General features: G+C 52.0%; 1 long non-coding RNA gene across 1 annotated transcript; it reads right to left on the bottom strand.

Annotated features, from left to right (window-relative positions):
• Positions 1–666: 666 nt before the first annotated feature.
• LOC127672825 (uncharacterized) lies at positions 667–8,345 on the bottom strand. The gene is made up of 4 exons (XR_007975023.1): positions 8,281–8,345; positions 5,306–5,460; positions 4,833–4,944; positions 667–2,114 (listed from the first exon to the last, which is right to left on the bottom strand). It is a non-coding gene; the product is annotated as an uncharacterized LOC127672825 (long non-coding RNA).
• Between the last annotated feature and the right edge of the window lie 14,454 nt (positions 8,346–22,799).

Below are 22,799 nucleotides of genomic sequence, written 5' to 3' on the forward strand. Positions count from 1 at the left end.
TATTTGGCTCTCCTCCGGGCATCTGCTCAGCTTCCAGGTGATTGTATCCCCAGACAAAGAATTGCACCAGAGACATAAGGTTGGACATAGCAATTGAGATGTTTTATTAAGAGAAAGAGGTTTCTGCAGAGCTCAGACAGAGCATCTGGCTCAGGTGAAAAGAGCCCTTGGCAAGCAATTGCAGCTCTGTGCTGGTGACAGAAACCAGGAGGGGCCCTCAAGATGTTCTCTTTATAGCTAAGGGGAGAGGAAGCACTCCCCTCCTGCCACCAGGGCCAGTGACATCAGCCTGCTGGGGACGTTTACATGCTGGGCACTGGGTCTACTTAATTTACTGGATCTGTTCTCAATGCACCCAACATGCCTGTTTACCTGGGCAGGCTGCTCAGATCTCAGAAGCGCATGCTCCAAATCTCTCTGTGTCCCACTTTCCTTTGGAGGAGGAGGCTATGGCTATGCAGCCCCGAGGACAAGGCGGGGACGGTAGCAGGTGATTGGATGGGGACAGCGGAGCTGCCCATAGCAATATCAGGATTTTAGTGCAAGACTTGGAAGGCGCAAGATGCCAGGCAGGCAAAATCGCATGGCATCCGCAACAGGCCACAGTGAAAGTGCTGCAGGTAATTCCCCCCCTCACCCCACCCCACCCCCGAAGTCCCTCCTGGCCTGGGGTGGTTCTTTGTGACACCAAGTACTTGTGCCCCTTTCATTAGTGAGTCCCCTGGAGGGCTGGTGTCTGGCACTCCCGGGCTAGGCCTGGAGTGTCACCTGCTCTTGCTTATCATTGTCACACATACAGAACTGCTTTGACTGGAATCTAGGATTCTAGGATTCTTCACATTCTGTGGTCAAGGTTTCTTTCTATGTGACTGTGACCCAGCTCACTTCCTTAGCTATGACTAGACCGCAGGTTTCTGGGGCAGACTGAAAGATCCTGGAAGTGTTTGTGTGTAAGGTGCATATGTGTGTGTGTGTGTGTGTGTGTGTATGTGTGTATATGTGTGTGTATGTATACATACAGGTTCATGTGTACATGTATGTTCATGTACAAGTAGATGTTAGACAACACCTGAACTGTCGTTCCTCGGGTGTAGTCCACATTGTTTGTTTGAGGCGCGGTCTCTCATTGAGACCCTGGAGTTGATCAAGAAGGCTAGCTAGGCTCGAGGGCTACACAGCCTAGGAGCTTACATTTTTCCACCTCTCCTGTGCCAGGATAGCAAACACACACGTTTCCATGGGCTCTGAGGACCAAGCTCAGGTCCCTCACATGCAAGGCAAGCTCTTCGCTAGCTGAGTCACCTCCCCAGCTGATTCAGGGAGAGTTTTAAGCATCTGTCCCGCCCTCCTCCAGGTAATGTGGGCAATTCAGTAGCATGGGAGTGGCAGGTGGTCAGTGGGAGATACTGAGGTTCGAGGTAACTGCTAGATGACATCACAAGATCTGCATCTCCAGGAGCCTCCTGAGAGAGAGATCCAACCTCCAACAGAAGCTGTACTGGCTGGTTTTGTGTGTCAACTTGACACAGGCTGGAGTTATCACAGAGAAAGGAGCTTCAGGTGAGGAAGTGCCTCCATGAGATCCAGCTGTGGGGCATTTTCTCAATTAGTGATCAAGTGGGGAGGGCCCCTTATGGGTGGTACCACCTTTGGGCTGGTGCTCTTGAGTTCTCTAAGAGAGCAGGCTGAGCAAGCCAGGGGAAGCAAGCCAGTAAGAAACATTCCTCCATGGCCTCTGCATCAGCTCCTGCTTCCTGACCTGCTTGAGTTCCAGTCCTGACTTCCTTTAGTGATAAACAGCAGCATGGAAGGTGTAAGCTCAATAAACCCTTTCCTCCCCAACTTCCTTCTTGGTCATGATGTTTGTGCAGGAATAGAAACCCTGACTAAGACAGAAACCCAGGAGTCTGGCAGAGTGAGAACCTACCCCATGCTCCCAGCTTATCAGAGCTGCAGAGAGCTGCAAAGCCTGGGCTTCGTGCACCCCAGGGTGCTCAAGTTTCACCCTGAGCGGTCTTCAGGCTTGCCACCTCCTCAACACTTCAGCAAAGCCACCATTTCCGCATCCTGCTGTGGCTTCCTCTGCTTCCAGCCAAGAGCAGTTTCCTGTCACGCTAAAGAAAAGTTTAGCTGGATTAGAAGTGAGGTTTAAAAGAGAAATATTGAGGAGGCCATGCTGGGAGCTGAGACTGGAGATTCGAAATCAGGTCAATTTCTTCAACCTACAGAAGGGGAAACAGAGGCCTGGGGGAGCGGTGGGCCTCACCTGGGACAGAGAGCTAGAGACTAGCACAGAGGTGTCTGTCTGTCCCTACTCCGAGTGTGGTTGAGGCACCGCTGGCTGCTCACTGGCAGGAGGCATCTGAGACAGGATGGTATCCTTGCCTCAGTGGGAGTGCAAGCTGATTCTGTTCTCTGCCCAGCATGGGGTTTCCAGATCCAAATTCTCAGGAGCACATCTTAGTTTATAGCATGGATATGCACCCAGGATGCTGGGCTGAGGATACAGGCTTTGTCCTCAGTCTGTGGTGCTATAGAGGAAGGTAAGCTTTCAAAAGGTGAGGTTAACTGAAGTGTTCTCAAATGTGCTCTCTGTCTCTGTCTCTGTCTCTCTGTCTCTCTCTCTCTCCCTCACTGCTAACTAGCTGTCTCCAGATACACAGGACATGGGAACATGGGGACACTTGTGCCCCCAAAGGAAGGAGGACAGCCATGGATTCCCACTCTGTCACTCCAGAGAGACCCAGGCTACAAGGACAAGTATTTCAGATACAGCTGGAGTGTGACAGGCCAAGAGGGGACCCCTCTTGAATGGAAAACAGAGCTAGAGGGGGTTTGTGGGGTCCCTGAGACACGCTTAGCAATGAGACCCCCAAGAAGGCAGTGTGTACTTAGCAAAGAGTGTGTGATCACAACGTTGGGACCTGTAAAAATAAATATGTGATAAATAGAAATGAATAACAATGCCATGGGTGTAAAAGCACCGTGCAAGGGCTGACTCACATAGAAATAGTGCCAAGCCCTGCCTATGACAGAGTAGGAAGAGAATCTCAGGAAAGGCCTTGGGCACAAGCATCCATCACCGGATACAGGAGCAGAGGGAACACAGCAGGTGCCTGACATACTTCATAATCCTCCAGGGTCAGAAAGGGGGGCGAGGGGGGGGATAAAGAAGGTAGCCATTGAGACAAAGTGCAGGCATCCAGAATGAAGGGCGGATATTGCCCTGCCTAAGAAGATCGTGACTTCAACTCACGGTCTGGATGAACCTCAAGAGATGGAAGAGGGAGGAGGCTCAAGGACTCCCAAGGACCCACAGGGAAGGCTGAAGAGGTATGTCCTTCCTTTCCCATTCACGGTCCCTGTGGACCCCAGGCATGTGTACAATCCTATCCCTCAGAGAGGAGGCCCGGGGTTCTGTAGGGAGCTCGGAGAAGCATCCAGATAGACACATTCTTTACACAGCTCTTCTGTGGGAACCGTAAGGATGATGGATGGAGCTGAAGCCAGGTCCTTGGAGTCAGCGATTTTTTTTCCCTGCATTCCCTATTTTCAATTTCATCTCAACCAGACACATTTTTTGAAGTTGGAAAAAAAAATAAAAAAATAAAACCACGGGCACCATCCACAGAGGCGACCTTGGGAAGAGACTGATTTGGGAGGGAGGAGACAGGTTTCAGACCCTATCCTGGAGGTGGGTCTTTCTCTCTTGTCACCTGAGGCTATAACCCATCTCGGAGTGTCTGTGTGCTGTTTGTTAGGCTCACAATTCCTGAGCTCTCGGTATGTCTTTGTCTTGGTGGCAGGAGCGTGGGACAGCACTGTGTGTGTGTTAGGAAGCAGAGAGTGATGGGCCCTCCTGAGACAAAGGTCAGGAATGTTCCAGAGGGTCCAGAGTCCACTGAAACCCAGACAGTCTGGGACAGCCAAGGTCTAGCCTCCTTTGGGCAGAGACCCTTGACCTGACTCAAGCTGATCTTGACCTGACAGTTTCCACTCTGGGGACAATGTTTCTTGCCACCCCAGCCCTGGTGTCTCCAGCCTCCCTCTCACATGCCCTGACTTTGGAACTTCCTTTCCTAGCCAATCAGAACCCAGTGCAGTTTGGTTCCTGAGGCCAGGCTGAGTTCTCTGGAGGTACAGCATAGAGCTCAGCAGCCCAGGAGGTGAGTGTCTCTCTTCCTTCTCCAGGCTGAGCAGTTCACAGCCCTCGCTGCCTCTCAGGGCCTCCGCTTCTCCCCGCCACAGAGCAGGAACCTCAGGCCTGGATACAAATGTCCGCTCAATGGAAATTAATAATAACTCTAAGACAGCGAGTACTGCCTTTCCACTTGAGAAAGTTCAGGTTCAGAGTTTATGTTCACAAACACTTGGTCATGGAAGTTGGATGTTGTAGGCCAGAGCCCTGTCAACACACATCCTTCATCTTTAACAACTGACAAATCCAGCCCCACTTGACCACCTCTCTGTTCTCAGCCAATCCGGGAGCCTGGGAGGTTGACTGTGCACCCACAGCCAAGTCATCGGCCCCTTAAGACAGCCAGTGCTGCTTTGGGGAGCTGGAGGGGTTAACCTGGTCTCTGTCTGAGTCTGCAAAGGTGAATGTCAGGCTGCTGGACTAAGCCACAGATAGTGTGGACTTCAGTCCCAGAAAAGCAAATCTGCTCTATGGTTATAGCAATCAAAGTAACTAGCAACCTGCCAGTCAACACAATAGACACATGCCTGTCAGCACAACCACCTGCCAATCAACACCACAGACACTCACCTGTCAGCACAACCACCTGCCAATCAATACAAGAAATCAACTGCAAATCAATGCTACAACCTACCTGTGGTGTCTGAAAGGGGCTTATTTCAGCTCATGGTTTCAGTGTGTCACAGCAGGGAGGCTGGCAGAGGATCATCTTGGTGACAGGAGCAGGGGGCAGCATTGTGTGCGTGCTGTGGGCAGGGAAGAGGAAAGCAAGACTGTTCCGGAGGAGTTCAATCTTCAAAGGTCTGCCCCTGGGCACCTTTTACTAAAGCCAGGCGCCTTCCTCCTAAAAATTCCAGAGCCTTCGAAATAGTGCCACCAGCCAGAAACACAGTGTTCATACAAGCCTCTGGGGAATATCCTACTGTGGACACTGTGGGATTTGAAACTCAGCTGAACAGCAGCAGGCAAGAGATAGTCCCTGGGCTAGGACAGCTACAGGGGCATGTACACAGTGACCAGCGGGGACTGACTGAGTGGATCTGGTAGGTTCCCAACAAGAGCCATGGGCAGAGCCCTCCAGAGCTTTCTGGTGATTCTGTGACACACCTGCCTTCCATTCAGTCAGACCTTTTTCCATTCAGGTAGCAGGGAGGCAGATGAAGGATAGTCTTCAGCGTGTCCTGTCTGGAGGCGAGCTGCGCATAGGTAGCCTGGTCCCAGGTCAGTCACCAACCTTGAACCCCCGGTGACCTGATAGGCAGCTTCCAAAGACATAAAAGGGGAGATCAGTCACGCCCCCTAGGCCCCTGGCTCCTGTTGTAGTTGCAGCACCCTCTTCTCCCTCTACCCACCCCAGAAGAGGCGTGTGACCATCAGTCATGCCCCAAGCCCCTAGTATTCTGGCTGGACTCCGCCTCCACAGTTACCTGGCAACAGCCAGGTAGCCCAGTCCTCTATAAGAGGGGCTGCTTATCCCCTCCCCCCTCTCTTACTCTCTCTTCTCTTTCCCCTTTTCTTGCCCTCTTGGGCTCTTCCCTTGTCCCTTTCCTTCCCCCTCTTACAACACGGCCATGGCCGGCTTCTACCTCTCTACCTCCCCTCTCCCATTCTACTTCACAATAAAGCAGTATAACCAATAGATTGCCTCCTAGTGTTTCCAGCCACCGGACCAAACCAAGGACTCGCCCGCTCGGGAATCCGCCCCAGCACGCCTTCTGCCCGCCCCCTTTCTCCTTCAGCCTTGGGGCTGACAAAGCTGCTCTGGGGGAAGGAAGGGAGGTATCCAGGGACGACCTACAATGCCTGAGAGCAAGAAAACCCATCGCCCTTGGCTTCGGCCCCTGGCACCGATCCCTCCCTACCCCGTGGACTGGGTCCCATGGTTTCCCGCAGCCAGACACCAACCTGGCGGCGGCGTGGGGTTTTACTACATTTTCCTGCGCCTGCCCTGCCAGAGCCTGCGAGCTCTGGCGAGATTCGGTCCTCCCCCCCACACACACCCCCGCGTTTTACCGTCGCCCTGTGCTCCCTCCAGGTGAATGAAACTACCCAGACCATGTGGGCACCTGCCAAAGACCTCACCTCTAGGCTCTGTCCAACCAAGACCCATACAGGTTTTGGGAAGAGACTAAGACTCTGGGGGTGATGTTGAAGAAATACTATTGTCATTAAGTTTCCTAGTTCCTTTCTGGGCTAGAGGGAGGAGCCCGGGCGACCTCAGCTCACGGGCCTGCAGGACACATCCGTAGGGGACTCTGTGGCCAGTCCTAAACGGCCTTAAGGAGGCTTTTTCCTTCAATGTTCTGTTTGGAAACACGTCCTCTGGCTGAGACACCCTTCTGATTAGCTACTGCCACAACATGTGTCAACCTAATCGTGATTGCGACTCTGAAGTCTCCTGTACTTATCCGGATGCTCGCCCCAGCTCCTCCCTCCCATCACCTAGCAGCAAGTAGGACCGTAGCTGTGAGTGAGAAGTCACATGGTGTGCCATCGCCACCAGCCACGCGTGTCAGGGACCCCGGGGACTTTGCTGGGAGACTCAAAGCCAAGAACATCAAGGTAGCTCTACTTTTGGTGCGAAGACATCTGGAAGGGTCCAGTGTGTGAGCAGAGGTGGGCTCTACTGAGTTTGTGCTGCAGCCAAGACATAGTGGGGGGTGGGGGTGGGGGTGGGGGTGGGGGTGGGGGTGTTGGGGGTTATTACTGTGTGGCCTCATCCTCTGCAGTCTGCTACGGGAGCCACAACCACCTCCCTTCTGCATCCTCCTATCCAGATGTGCACAGAGCTGGACATCACCTGAGAGAGATTTGGGATGTCTACACCCAGCTATGGAGTCTGTAGGGCATTGGTTCTCAACCTGTGGGCCGCGACCCCTTTGGAGCTGAAAGACCACTGCAACACATGGATATTTCCATTAGGAATCATAACGGTAGCACAATTAGTTATGAAGTAGTAATAGATAATTTTATGGTTGGGAGTCACCACAACGTGAGGGACTGGGTTAGGGAGGTTGAGGACCTCTGCTGTATAGTCACTTGCCTGCAGGAATTGGGGGGAGGAGTATCATATTGAGGTTTGGACGTGCTGTAGTGGGCTGCTTTCCCCAGAACACCCCTGAGAGAATCCCACAGGCCGCCCAGGAGCTGGGCGCCAGTGCCCTCAGATCCAGGCCTTGACTGTACTGACTTTTCTCAGAGGTCATGTGATCTCAGAGGTCAAGTTCTAAAATTGGTCCTCGGGTACTTTTGAGCTGTAAGATGGAGAGAAAGTACACTCTCCAGGGGTCCTCCAGAAAGACTCCTTCCCTGGCCCCCTGCCCCGAGGCCCCGCCCCTCCCATCCCCAGCAGACACACACAGATTTTCTTTGACTATGGTCAATTCCCTCCACTTTCTTTCCGCAAATCTGCTTTACCAGTACCTTCTACCACATCACACAGAACTCAAATGAGTTTCCCTAGGATTGACCAAATTATGTTTCCCACGTAGCCAGAATATTAGGGCACGGAGCCGGGTTATGCGAGAGTGATTGCATCTGGCAGTGCTGATTTATGAGTTTCAAAATGAAAGGCTGTGGGAGGCGGGGTGGGGGAGGGAAGCAAGCTATCTCTAGCCAGCCGGCCCTCCCCCGATCTCCATCTCAGGATAGCTAGAGTCTATGCATAGGTTAGTGTTGAGGCTAGGCAGTAGAGAGCGCTGACAAGGACCCATGTTCAGTGTGCCCACAGCACAGGCCCAGAAATCTGGAGACCATGGTCCCAATTTGCAGTCTTCCTAGGTCTGAGGTTGATCCCCCTCCCCCATCCTCCCTCCCCCCTCCCCCATCCCTGAATCTGGCAGTGATGACAGCTGGTGCCACCAACCCAAGCCAGCAGTGCAAGGGACACAAGGAGGGGGACAGAGGAACGGGACAGGAAGGTTCTGCAGCCAGGATAGGTCCCTCAGAGTCACCACAGATCTGGTGGCTCCTCCTCTAGGAGGGGACAGAGCTGACATCTCCTGCAGGACATGCAAACCCTGCCAATGAGGGCCAACCATGGCCTTCCCAGAGCTGCGAGAGGTCAGCTGCCAGCCACTTACTGTTTTCCAGAGTTAATGACCCTCCTGTCTCTTCCAGGCTTCCACTGCAAACTCTTATGCAAACTTTTAAGACACCCGGATTTGGTGGCATATGAAATAATAGTCAAGAAGACATAGGTGGCTTTCTCAGAAGTGGGTTCAAGCCCACAGGAAGGCCCACCCTCGTAAGTCCCTCAGACGCAGATTGGTGACTGCACCAGCCATGGGCGGCTCCCTAGAGTCAGCCAAGGACCCAGTCAGCAGGGGAGTGGCTGCATAGTTCCCTCCCTTCTGCCACAACCACCAGACATTCAATCACATGACTACCCACGAGGCAGGCTGGGAAATAAAATCATAAAGTCCAGCCCTGTACCCTGAGGAAAGATGAACTCGGGCAGCCCCAGGCTTCAACCTCAGCTCTGCTCACATTCTGCTGTGTTTCTCCTCGGGGAGCTTTGGGCCTCCAATGCCTGCTCGGGAGGGACTCGGCAGGAGTGTGTTCCCTGATCATTTATTTATCCCGTGTCCCCCGCATCTCCACACAAGGCCGGAATTCATGGATTTGCTCAGACTCCAGGCCCAAGAGCCCAGGCATGTCTGCCTGAGAGCAGTACTGGCTCTGTGCTGAGAAGACCTTGTGGGTAAGAAGCCTGGCCACAGAGCCCGGTCACAGAAAGGATGGACACAAGTTTCCTTTCCTTCTTGCCATTACAGTCCGCACTGGTGCACACCAGGGTCCTGTCACAGAGCAGAAAGCTCAGACTCTGAATCTGGTTTAAAAGGAAACACTCTGGTGACAGGATACTTCTTTTCAGACATGGATCAGTTGGAGGACATAAAATGCCTGGGGCTCCTTGGAACCAGGACAAGAAGTTATTGTCACTCATAGAATCAACTGCTTTGTCTTTTCCGAAGGCCCTGGTCAGGGTGGCCCTCAGCCAAGAAGGATGGTGGCCTGAGGAGAGATCATCACCCCTCAGAGCTGTGACTGGGGCAGTTCACCACAGGATGGCAGCCTGTGTAGGCAGGTGAGACAAGTCTGGCCCCTGACCACTGCCGCTGAGACCCCCTGTGGTGACAGGTGGCATTTTTGTCAGTGCCTTGCAGCTCATCTTAGCATCTGCTGCCATTGAATCCTTGAACTCAGGCTGCTCAGAGGTCAAGAGCTTCCTCACAGGAAGGAGCCAGCCACTCCTGGGCCTGTGGTTAACCTGGAGTTGCCAGTCCTCTGAGTTTAAGTGTTAACAGCTCTGAGGAGAAAGGCATCCGGGCAGTCGAGAGCCACAAAGTCGCACTGCACAGCAAACCTCACACAAGAAACTTACTGAGCAAGACACTGAAGGGAGGTAGCAGCCTCTCTGTTTGGTAGAGAAGCAGCAGAGACCTGAGTGGGAGGCAGGCTTTATATAGGGTTTCTGGGGTGGGGGGTGGGGGGGCAGAACTTTCCAGGGGGGGCCTGGGATTGGAGGAATTTTGTGGCCTGATCTTGAGGCAAGCTTGGGGATTGGTGGGATTTTGTAGCTTAATCATAGACATTTTTTTTCCCCTGTGAGGTGGGGGCTGGCCACTCTCCTGCTTCAAGGGGCATTATGGTCATTAAGGAGTAAGGGGTAGGTTGAGGTTGGGGGTTGGGGGAGTGGCATCAAGGTGCTTACACTGAGGATGATATCTGGACAGGCCCGGGATGTGTGCATGAAGCTTGTTGTGTCTGGCCACCAGAGCTGAGCTGATGACAGTGCTTAGGGTAAGTCTCAAGGACAGTCTTTTTTTTTTTTTCCCCTCAGAGTCTCCTAAGATGAATTTCCTTACTGTAGTCCGGAGACACCCAAGCAGAACTGAGCTCACTGAATGCGAATCACCCAAGGAGAGCCCTGGAACCTGCAGCCTCCAGCAGACACCTCCCCAGTCGCAGCTGAGAACAGCGCCATCAAGACCTTCCTCTGGGAGTCGGGAGGAGCCAAGGACATGCAGGAGGACACCTTAAGACTTTATACCTCCATCCATGCTTTACTCAGAGCCACCACAAGCTCCACCCAGAACCTCTGGCAGAGGAGTTATAAGGTTGAAGATGGGACAGGAGCTGATTTACAACGCCTCCTCTGAGGCAGGCCAGCCTCCCTAGAGGCCCGAGAGGACACAGGTGTGAGCACAGAGCGCTTCTAGGCACCTGCAGATGGCTGGAGAGATGCAGAGACAGAAAATGAGCGTGGGTGGATTTCCCAGGAATGGCAAGGGAGGATCTGGATGCCTGGAAATCTAAAATGACGGGGTGTCTTAGTCAGGGTTTCTATTCCTGCACAAGCATCATGACCAAGAAGCAAGTTGGAGAGGAAAGGGTTTATTGAGCTTACACCTTCCATGCTGCTGTTTATCACTAAAGGAAGTCAGGACTGGAACTCAAGCAGGTCAGGAAGCAGGAGCTGATGCAGAGGCCATGGAGGGATGTTCCTTACTGGCTTGCTTCCCCTGGCTTGCTCAGCCTGCTCTCTTATAGAACCCAAGACTACCAGCCCAGAGATGGCCCCACCCACAAGGGTCCCTCCCCCCTTGATCACTAATTGAGAAAATGCCCCACTACTGGATCTCATGGAGGCCCTTCCCCAACTGAAGCTCCTTTCTCTGTGATAACTCTAGTTTGTTTCAAGTTGACACACAAAACCAGCCAGTACAATGGGCAAGTTAAATCCAGATACCTTCACCACTAGGGCGTCCCCAAGACAGACACAAAGAGGCAAACAGAATAAGGCTTGACCTCTAGATGCCGCCTGTGACCTTTAAAGGGATGGTGTGCTGGGGCAGTGCCACACAGCCACTGCTGAATTAACACTATCAACAGAGAAGTTTAAAGACAAGATGGAGGAAATGAGCCACGCGCTAGCAGCCCATCAGCCCAGGCAAAGATCTGAATTAATCACTGTAATCTAGAAGGGTGGTGGAGATATTAATTCATTTAAAGTGCAATCAACTAATCGCACAAGTTAAAAGGGAGCAGAAGGAAGCAGAAGGTCTATCTTGCAAACAGCAGGGGAGGAGAAGGCATGGGCTGTTCTGGACAAGATGGGAGTGTGCTGATTAAAGGGCATGTAACAGAGTTCAGGGTAGACTTACAGTCTACCGAGGCAATCACATCATGGAGAGCGGACCCAAAGCCCCCACTGGGGACAATGCCACTTACTATAAGTTACAACAACTTCTGGATGAAAAGAAATTCAATAAAATAAATTGTAAGATGCTCAAATTTCATCCGTGAATTAAGAGCTATAGACGTACCTGGGAAGAAAGTGGACCAGAAGGAGAGTCTCATCCTACAGGGAAGAATTGAATGAGAGGGTGGGGTTGAGGCTGGGGAATAGGAGAAAATGATGTTCAGATGAGGGGTGTTTTTGATGGTGGTGGCAGGACACAGGACCAGCCTGGCTGCTAGGGGCTGCTTGGGTCTCAGTGGGGAGGGTGGGGGAAGGGGGCGTGTCTTCCATAGGTGGTTAGTTAGTAAGGTAAGACAAAGGCATCCTAGGTTTTGAATAGACAGACCTAGAAGGCAGGTCAGATGGAGCAAGAGGTGGCTGAGGAAGGCTCCTGCCCAGGAGCTGCAGGGATGTGGAGTCTGAAGAATCTAGACACACACACAAGTCTGAGCAGAGTTCAAAAGACGCTGTCGTGGGCAAGCAGAAAAAGAGACAGAGCTGACACATCCGTCATCTGGGACCTCGGGAGACCCTATAGTGACATCTCCCTTGAGGATGCTGTGGGGACACTCTCTCCATCCTTCCTCGGGCTGTTATTAATATTACCTTCCTCCTATGGTTGTCAAGGGCCCAAAGGGTCCAAGTGACATCAGCAGACACCCAAGCCCTCAGCCTCAGGAGCCCAGTTAGATGTGGAGGCGGCCATACTGTGGTGCCAGCTGTCCAGGAGTGTTGGGTGACACCCAGCACAGTTATATTAGAAAATCCAGCCAGACAGGAATAGGACCAGATGGGACCGGAATGTGACAGGCATGATTTATGGTTCAGTTCATTTAAATAAACAGAGTCAACCCTCAAAGCGGTCTAGCACCTTCCATCAGAGACCCAGGGCTTCTGTCAGAAACAGCCATCTTTCAGTCACCAGCCTCAAACAGCCCCCCTTCTCCATCACACACATAACTTTCCCCAGCCCCCCAGCACATCCCCAGGATAGACTACAGCTGTGCTTTTCAGACTGTGGCCTTGATTTGGAGGTATATCAGTGACACTAGGGGCTAGCCTGGGCCAACTTAGAAGAGAAACAGACACTATCACAACCTGATCTGACAGGACCTGGAGACTTCTGGTGGCTGGAGGCAGGGACCAGAAAATGGGACTCAAAGAGGTGAGTGTGGGTGTATGTCACAGCTCAGAACCCTCTGTGCAGGCCCAGCTGATAATCTGCCATTCCTCTGGTCCTCCTGGCCTGGAGTCTCAGAATCCATAGGATGAGCTTTGGTTGGCCAGGCCCCCATCACGTCTCTAACATTGCCTTGACCCAGAGATGGATAGAATCTGGGCCCCGGAATGTCCAGTGAGGGACTGCAGAGGATGATGGGAAATGAGCATGGCCTGTTTCAGTCAGTTTACTGCTGACATCACAAGCATCTGAGGAGGAAACTTCGCAGGGAGGATGGATGGCTTTGGCTCACGGCCTCCATCTTCAGTACGCAGTGGGCTGGCTCACGGCTTAGGGCCTGTGGCGAGGAAGCAGCGTGGTGGGAGCGTGTGACAGGGGACATTGCTCATCTCACGGCAGTTACGAAGCAGAGAAACAAGGTCAGATAGGCCAAGGACAAGATGTCCCCTTCCAGAGCACACCCCAGTGACCATGTTCCCCCAGCAGATCCCACCTCCTAGTTCCTATCAGGTCCAAAAGACTGACAGATAGGAACCCACCTGTGGGTCAGTCCACTGATCCTGTGACCCATGACCTCTCAATGACTAGACCTACCATGGGGACCAAACCTTCAATATTGAGTCTTTGTTTCATCTTTGAGTCATAACATGCCCCCAAGCCATCCCAATGTGACTCCAAAGAGCAGGACAAGAGTTCCCTGAACAGTAAAAGCAAGAAATGGGACAGATTGTGGCTGGATGACCCTGAGAGATGGGGATAGTGCCTCTGGATGCCTAGGTATTCTGTACCAGGACAAGAATCTATGGACAGACAGAAAGGCCTGAACAGATTTCCTTTATGCCTCCTACTCCTGACTGCTACTCATGAGCCTATGACCTTTGGTTCCCTCCACAAAGTCTCAGGCCTCAGCAAGAGGGTGTGTGTGTGTGTGTGTGTGTGTGTAGGGACTGGAGAGGAATGGGGTCCTCTACCCTCTGAACCTTGGGACACTCACTTGGCGAGTCTTCCTTTCAGCTGACAACATTCAAACCAGGTCAGGTGTCGAGAGCCCGGGACCACATGTCTGTGGCTGTTTTAGGGCAGAACAAGAGTCCTAACCTTTCTGACCAGGCGACATTTGCAGCAGCCAGAGCGTGAACATTTCCTCGGCTGGAGGAAAAGTGAATTGGAACAACGGTCCAAGGGACCCGCTTTCTTCCTGGGCTGCCTCGGCCTGCCTCCTCTCTCTGTCTCCTTTGTGTAAAACAGACATATATCTTGCCTCCCACACCAGCCCAGAGGCGGAAAGGACCCATTAGTTCAGGTTGACGCCCGTAGCTCGGGGCAGGCAAAGTCTGTCACCAGCCCTAACCAGCTGACTGTGATCTCTGGGGACAAGTAGCCAAGGGGTTTACAGGAAATGAAGCCACCAAGGCCCAAATGGGCAAGGTAAGGAAGGACTGGTGGGCAGAGTGAGGCCTGTGGGTCACGGGAACCCTCAGCTAGCAGAGGTTGAGGGGAGGCCCTCAGTGATCCTGAGACAGAAAAGACGACAGGAATGAATGTAGCATCCAATCCAAGCAAATGGTGCTGTGTGTGTGTGTGTGTGTGTGTGTGTCTGTATGCAGCTAGTTGTGATGTGTGGGACCCTGCTGTGTAACAAATGATCCTTAGATCTTCGTTCCCTGATTTATGGCCTGTGCTTTCTGTCCTTGGTCATATGGATAGAATACTATCTCTCTTTTTAAAATTATTTTATTTATTTATTTATTTGTTTGTTTGTATTTGTGCACACATGTGTGAGCGAAGACGCAAGAGATTGTGCACAGGCATAATTCCGCAGAACTCATCCACCTTATATTTTGAGCTAGGGCCTTTCATTGACAGGCCGATTACGAGGAGCGGCTGGCTTGCCAACAAACCTCAGAGACCCCTCTCTTCTTCCTCAGTGCTGGGAGTACAACCGGACACCGCCAGGCCTGGCTCCTTTTGTGGGTGCTGGGCTGGGACTCAACTCCAGACTCCCATGCGTTCATTAGAAGAACATTATCTCCTTAGAGATAGAGCACACCATCTCCTCATGCTCACAGAGAGCACTGGGGAAATCAGCACGGGTTCTGCCCAGGGAGCTGGGGATGGATTTATTTAATAACCTGGAGATCTTTAGTATAGATAGGGCTGGGCTCCACCCGAGTTGCCTAGACTACTGCGTTTATCCCACAAGCCTGAGCATTGTGACTCAGTCCATAGAACCCATTTTTATGGAAGAAGTCACAGGTACTTTGCAAAGGACACACACCTTTGCAAAGGAGTTTCGGTGTGGTTATGCCTCAAACTTTGTTGTGATAACTGTCCCAAGAAAACTTTTTTTCCCAAAGTTGTACTATGCTTAAAGAGGTCAAAAAATAAAGTGCCTGGAGTGACACTCTAGAAGTTTGAACAACACCAGCTAAGCTGTATTGAATCGGATTTCCTTCTCACCTTATGGGACATGGCATTTTCAGGGACCCCTACATTTAGGGGACCCCCTGTCTTGTCACCTTTTAAAAATATCCATTTATTATTCTTTTTTAAAGATTTATTTATTTAATATCTGTAAGTACACTGTAGAGACACTCCAGAAGAGGAAGTCAGATCTCACTCATTACAGATGGTTGTGAGCCACCATGTGGTTGCTGGGATTTGAACCCAGGACCTTTGGAAGAGTAGTCAGTGCTCTTAACCACTGAGCCATCTCTCCAGCCCCCTTTATTTTTCTTTTTAATGTACGCATGTGTATGAGCAAGCAGCTGCAGAGACCGGAAGGAGGCGTTTGGAGCTGGAGTTGCAGGTAGCTGTGAGTGCAAGGATCTGATCGTGGGTCCTCTGGAGTTGCAGTCACGACTCTTCTTCACCACTGCGCCATGTCTCCAGAAACTCTTCATGTCTTCTTGATGCTGCTTTCTGTGGCAGAGGGAAAACAGAATTCGAAAAGAGACACACCGAGTCCTAAGGCGCCGTCTTCTGACCACTAAGGTTGGTACAGGGATGCACACGTGACCCAGTCATACCTAGTGCTGCAGGGAGGAGGCGGTTGCTGGGAATGCTTGGACCAAGTCAGGCAGGTTTCCACCGTACCAGAAGCTGCGCAGACATGAGGTCAGGACATGCTACAGCCCCTCACATACAAAGAGAAGGTTGGTTGAGAAAGCCAAGGAGCCACCCTGGAAGACGACTGAGACCACGGTATCAAGAGGACCACTGAGGCTCGGAGAGCCTGCTGGGACCCGATCCAGCCCAGAGATGCTGCTTAGGGCTAGACACAGAGCATCCAGAAGCAGAAAGCCACCGCTTTGTCTAAAGCTGGTCACAGGGGACTTTCGCTGTCACCTGCCAGTGCTCCCTTGGGGCACAGGTAGGTGACATTGTCCATGGTCTCGTGATTCAGCGTGGCTGGCTTGTAGCTCAGCTGTAGACCAGATGTGGGGGTAAAGACTAGAACCTCCGTGTGCCACGCGATCTGCTATTTCAGCTAATTCGTGCCTCAGCGGGGAACTGGACACACAACACCTACGAGTTGTGTTAGGATCCAGGCTGCTGGTGACCCCCTGACCCCCTGTAACTACTCGAATAAAGGCAGCTAGGGTTCCCAGGACTAGGTCTGGATTGTGCACAGTCCTCAGAACGTGTGTGATAAGGATGCGAGTGAGACCATTTGTAGACTGAACAAGCAGCCACGTAAGGAGCAGAATCCCAGAGACTCGGACCCTGGATCAGAGGTTCTCAACCTTCCTGATGCTGCGATCCTTTAATACAGCTCCTCATGCTGTGGTGACACCCAACCATAACATTATTTTCATTGCTACCTCATGACTGTAATTTTGCTACTGTTATGAATCATAATGTAGATATCTGATATACGGGATGTCTGACATGCGACCCCAAGGGGTCACAACCCACAGGTGGAGAACCGATGCTCTGGGTGCCGCAGACTGTGGGCTAACTGTCCCTGAAGGGGTGGGATTCAAACAGAGACTGAGACACGGGTTTGTCTCCTGAGCAGCACAGAGCATGGACAGGAGCCTCTGCCTGGGTCATGGTTGAACACTATACCATGAGACACACTTGGCATACAAGCCACTTAAGAACGTGTAAAGATGGTGTCTGTGGGTACAGAAATCACATGTGACAGCGCCGGTTAGGAATTCTTCTGTGCTAGACTAGTCCGTGTTTGGGGGGAAAAATGGAGACGTGATTTTATATAAAAATAACAGTAGAGAGAACTGTCAAAATATTAGTAGAGAGACCCAATGACCAGCCCTTTGTTCTTCTCAGCCGAGTAATGATTCCATTTTAATCCCACAGTAACTAAGCTCATTGTCTCTGTAAGTATCTGAATAGTGTGTGTGTGTGTGTGGTGTGTGTGTGTGTTTTGCAATGGGGAAATAAGACAAGCAGACCACAAAGGGAAATTATCCCACTCTTTCAAAAGAGATCCATGACACAGAAAGGAAAAACACTCATTTCTAAAGAAAGGAAAGACACAGAGTTGGATGCGCTGCTACTGCTGCTACTGCTGCTACTGGGGGTGATGGTGGTGGTGGTGGTGATGGTGATGGTGATGATGATGGTGGTGGTGATGATGATGGTGGTGATGATGATGGTGATGACTATGGTGGAGATATTATTTAATGCAAGGATGGTGCTGACCCTGTTGCTAACTATGGTGATGATTATGGCATGAGATATTAACACTGGTGAGGATGAAGTTACTCCATTACCCACTGACTTGTGTCCTTTGGGAATGTGTCACTTCTGTGACTCAGTTTCTTCATCCCCAAACTGAGCCAAGACAACCTGAATTAGGGTAGGGCCAGTGGGCAGGTCCTTTAATCCGAGCTCCTGTGGGCGTGGCCAGCTCAAAGTCAGCACTGTGAACTTTGGTTCCTCCCAGGGGAGACCCCGTGTCATCCTGTCAGGGCTAGCCTGTCACTGCTGCAGGAATGCCCTGGGCTGGGCCGTGACTCCCAGGAGAATGGCTTCTCTCTCTCAGCTGTCACTACAGAAGCCCGGGCCGACTATTAAACAAGCTGTTCTGACTCCGTGCCCTGCCTCCTGTCAGCCGGGAAACTGCAGCTTCAGAGGACAGATTGGCTATGAGGAAAGACAAAGCGACAAAGTGGAGATCAAATCGAGAGCGAGTCCTTTGGTAGCAGGTGTCAGCCGGGCCGAGCCGGTGTCAGCCGGGCCTCGGGGAGGACAAGCTCCCTCTGCTCCAATTTGCTTCATTCAAAGCCGGTATCTCCCAGCTGTGCACACGGCCCACACTCACAGTCAGGACTGGGGACTCCAGTGAGCAGCTTGAGTGTGTGGCGGCAGGATGACGTCATGATCACATGGTCACTGTGCATTGCGATGGACGTGACAGCATGATGATGACATAGTCACCAGATTACTACGTGCGCTGCGATGTGATGTCATAGTCATGAGGTCACTGCATACTAGGAAGGGAGAGCAGGATAACGTCACAGTCACGAGGTCACTGCGCGGTGTGATGTGATGGCAGGACAATAACATGGTCACTAGGTTACTGCGTGTGCTGTGATGTGACGTCATGGTCATGAGGTCACTGCTCACTCTGACATGACGTCAGGGTGACGCCATGGTCACGAGGTCCTTGTGCGTTGTGATGTGAGAACGAGAGGTGTTCGAGGTGACAGAGATCCCTTGCCCTGTGCTGTCCTTGCAGTCTGCCATTAGAACCACAGCCAATCTAATGACAGGTTGTGTCCAGACTTCCGGGAAGACATTTTGGGATCCAGGAAGGATCTTCCGGGAGAGGGAGGAGGCTCCTGGGTCTGCCGTGTGCAGAGTCGGCAGTGGTGAAGACTTCAGTGCTGGGAACTGATTTATTGAGACATCAGTGCTGGGAGCTGAGTCCTCCCGGACAACATCGGTGCTGGGAGCCGAGTCCTCTGGCGAGAGCGGTGCTGCCAGGGGTAGGGATATCCCACAGGCAAGGGCTTGTCTCGCTCACTCTTTTGTCTCACTCGATGATCAGGGCTGGTGTCCTGGGTTAATAGACCTAAGAGGAAGTCCCAGCATTGACAGGCGGAACCTGTCCAAGCCCGGAAGCTGTGGGTAGCACCAGCGACTGAGCATGATGGGATCAGACACTAGATCTGAGACTTGGGCACCGTGGAGAGTCGTTGACCCTTCTGTGACTCACCGTCCTTAGCATTCAAGTGGGGGTGGGGATGACGCCTATCCTATAGGAGTGTGACATCATCAAAGCTGTAATGGATGTAAAGAACAGAGCAGACTCTGGCGCATGTCAAGTACCTCATTCAGTGACAGAAATGGCAATGATGGTGATGATGATGGTGGTGGTGATTGTGATGGTGATGACTATGACGATGACGATGATGACCACAGACGCAGCAATGATGATTCTGATTGTGCTAATAGAAGATTCTAGGTCAGAGGGAGGAGTTTAGAGACCTTTGTTCCCTCTTTAACCTTATTCCCGTCTTCACTGACATGACTACAGTTTTCCAAGACAAGTATAGATCAAAGACTCCTCATCCGTGAACACAGCCTAACTGCTCAGACACCCTAATCACAGCGATACCCAGGCCGTGTGGGGGACCTGGACACAGGCATGGTCTCGCCTCCATCCGTGCTAAGCTCAGCATCCACCTTTGCAGAGTGAGGATGTCCATTCTGCCTGTACCATTGGGTTGCCACGACTACACAGCATCAACGTCGGGCAGACACTTGGGCAGCATCCGGTCCATGGTGAGCAATAGATCCTGAAGCCTGCAGATCCTCTGCTCCTCTCCCTGTGGTTCCACCATGACCAACAAACAGGGATCCAATGCAGGTCCCTGATCAGAGTGGAGCGCGCTGTCTGTTCTTTCTTCTCTCTACCCTGAAGAGGGTTGAGGATCGGGGTGTGTCACCCTCCCAGGACAGGCAGCAGCAACACTATATCCTGAACTCCGGGGCGGGGGCAGGGGGAGTGGCTGCCTTCTGAGGACAGACTGACTTCCTAAGCCAAGGACCTGGCCTCACCAGCCACACCGAGGGAGTTCTCTGATCCAGGCAGGGAGAGGATCTGCTTATAGACTAATCTGCGTGCTGGTCCAGATCATTAGTAAATCACTGCTGTTCCCCAGGACTAGGGAGAAATTAGACTGCTGTCCGACTCTCTGGTGAGCTATCGAGGAAGCGACTTAAAATTATACAATGAATGTCACACTAGGTGAGAGGCAGAGCCCTTCCAGAAAAGGGACGATTGTTTTATTCTCTTCTTCTTTTACTTGAGAAACTATCTTTACTCACACGGAGATGGATGCGGAGGCCACCATCGCTGTATCTCTGGGAGCACATTTCCCTTACAAAGTCGAAGGGGACCAAGCTGCTGTGACATCTTCCCTCTTTCCAGACATGTGACCCCTGTCACCTGAACCTTTGCATGGTGTGTCCTCCAGGTGTGTCCCCCAGGGCCTCCAGATAATCCAGCCAGAGGCTGGGTGGTGCAGAATTGGCAAGGGCTCAGAACTGGGGAGGGTAGATTCTAGGGACAAACAGTTGGAGACAGGCAAACCTTGCAGTTGACCAGGGTGGCCAAGAGGGCAGAACCTCTGAAGACCCTTGCTCCCCCCTGGAGACAAACAGAGCAGGCCAGGAAGCCAGACTCCGGGTCTCCAGACTACACACGAATAGTGGGATTTCATGGAATTGTAATTTCAAATGCAATTACTGCTGCATCTCTGCCTCACACATGGATGAGTGGGGCTGAGCTGGCCCGCAGACAAAACATCCTTTTTGGCTGGATCATGGACACGGGTGTTGCCACCATCTCTGCCCAGTCTCTGCCAGGCCCAGATGGCAGAGTCCATACCCAGCCCTCATGGATTCTGTACCACATAGCCTCTGGCTAGATTATCTGGAGGCCCTGGGGACAAGTCATGCCAAGGTTCAGGTGACAGGGGCCACCGGAGGTATGTCTGGAAAGGGAGGATGTCATAGCAACTCGGTCCCCTTTGGCTTTGTAAGGGAAATGTGCTCACAGAAATACGTGGACACATGACCAGGCTGGGGTCCCAGCGCGGCCTGTCTGCTCTGCTCTCAGGGGGCACAGGTGTCCACGGCTGGGGGGCATACTGCCAAACTTGTCACTAACAGCCCAGCTAAAGATCTATCAGCAATTGATCCTTACTGTACGGCGGTTGAGCTCTGAGACACTCCCTGACCCGAAAGGGACTGGGGACATAGCAGTCCATCTGGCATGGGGCCAGTAAGACATCTCAGAATCCATTTTCCACAAGACCCTGCTGGCTCATGAGAGCTCTATCCAATGAGTAGCTGGCTTCCTCCAGCAACTCTGGAGACCTAGGACAGAAAATCTCTAGGGCGAGGACTCCCTGCCCTTGCTGTGTAGGTAGGTTACTTCTGGGTTTATCCATGTGTTGTGCAAGAATGTGTATCTGGGCCTTTTTTTTTTCCCTCAGGAATGCGCGTGTAATTTTGTGGATGTATCTGGTCCTTTTCTGCCCGACTGTATCCAGCAGCAGAATGCATGCTTTAAGATACCCTCATCTTGATAGGGGACAGGCGGGACCTATGGGGTCACTTGCATACTCTATATTTTAAAGGCACATCTGTGCTCCATATTATATAAAGAGGAATCAGCACGTGCATATTGTCACTAGCTTAGCGCATGCACACAGTGGTCGGGGTTGGCTTGTCTGCATCAGCCCCTCCCACCCAGAGGCCCCTGGAGGAAGAGAGGGTTGACACCAGTGTCAGCTAAACCAGCCTCAACATACTAAGAGGTTCCGGAGCTCGGCACCCATGGCATGAGGAAAGCTATGTCCGGGTGGTAATGGGAGGAGCACAGGTATCGTAGGTCTCTGATGCTTGGTAGACCACGTGACCAGGGAGGCCCCATCAAGCTCCGGAATGGCCATCTGGATTTGCTTCCTCTTGCTTGTCTTCTTATTGGCTGGGGCTGATACATAAGGCAGATAGATATTCAGGATGTTAATTCCATCTTCTCAGATCACCAGCCCGTCTGAATAAAACACGATTTCAACATACAATTCCCGTTTCTGCTAATTGGCCTCTGCTGTCTCTGTGTAAGCTCCTCTATTCCGGTTACAGTCTTGCTCTTTGGCCCCATCCACATGGCCTCTGTGTCACCAGGGTCTTCATGTCGTCAGCAGAGCCCCGATGGATTCTGTGGGAGAGCAAAGAAAGAGCGCACTCCAGTCCCCTTCTTGTCCCCTATTTAATGTTCACCCAGTGACTCCAGAGCAGCCCAGACTCAGCAGGTCTAGGCTGGGGACCCAGACAGTTCACGTCTGGGGACTGGATCTCTAACAGCCCAGGTGGGCACACCGAAGCTCCCAGATCCACTGTGGGGCAAAAGAAGTTTCTATTAGCCCTCCAGGGGGCTGCTTGTAAAAAGCCGCCCAGTTTGTCATTTTTTAACCTTGGACATTCCTAGTGCCCGGCACCCTATCACCCATTCAGAGGGGCCTCACCCAGGTCTGTCTCCTCCTGGGCTCTTTATCTGGGCATAGGCTCAAGATTGGTGCACAGATTGGAAAACAGTCTCAGTCATGTGATGGATGTGGCCTCAAGGGAAACAGGGAAGTAGAAAGATGGCTTCCTCTTCCAAGCAGTGAGATGCAGAAGGAGGGAAAGGCCTCCATAGAGTTCAGAAGGGCTCCAGGGCTTGAGCCCAGGAGACATGACTTACAGGTGTTATCCTTACCTGGCCATTCCCCTGCTCTGCAGCTTGACCATGCCTCTGTCTCTCCCCACCCCCAACACACACACACACACACACAAGCTCCACCTACCCTGAGCCTACAACAGTCTCTTCCCATGTTATCTTAGTTAGAGTTTTACTGTTGTAAACAGACACCATGACCAAGGCAACTCTTACAAGGACAATATTTCATTGGGGCTGGCTTACAGGTTCAGAGGTTCAGCCCATTATCATCAAGGCAGGAACATGGCAGCATCCAGGCAGGCATGGTGCAGGAGGAGCTGAGGGTTCTACATCTTCATCTGAAGGCTGCTAGGAGAAGACTGACTTCCAGGGAGCTAGGATGAGGGTCTCAAAGCCCTCACCCACAGTGACACACCTACTCCATTAAGGCCACACCTACTCCAACAAGGCCACACCCACTCCAAAGACCATA

This window comes from Apodemus sylvaticus, chromosome 22 (assembly GCF_947179515.1).
Source record: "Apodemus sylvaticus chromosome 22, mApoSyl1.1, whole genome shotgun sequence".
Taxonomy (NCBI): domain Eukaryota; kingdom Metazoa; phylum Chordata; class Mammalia; order Rodentia; family Muridae; genus Apodemus; species Apodemus sylvaticus.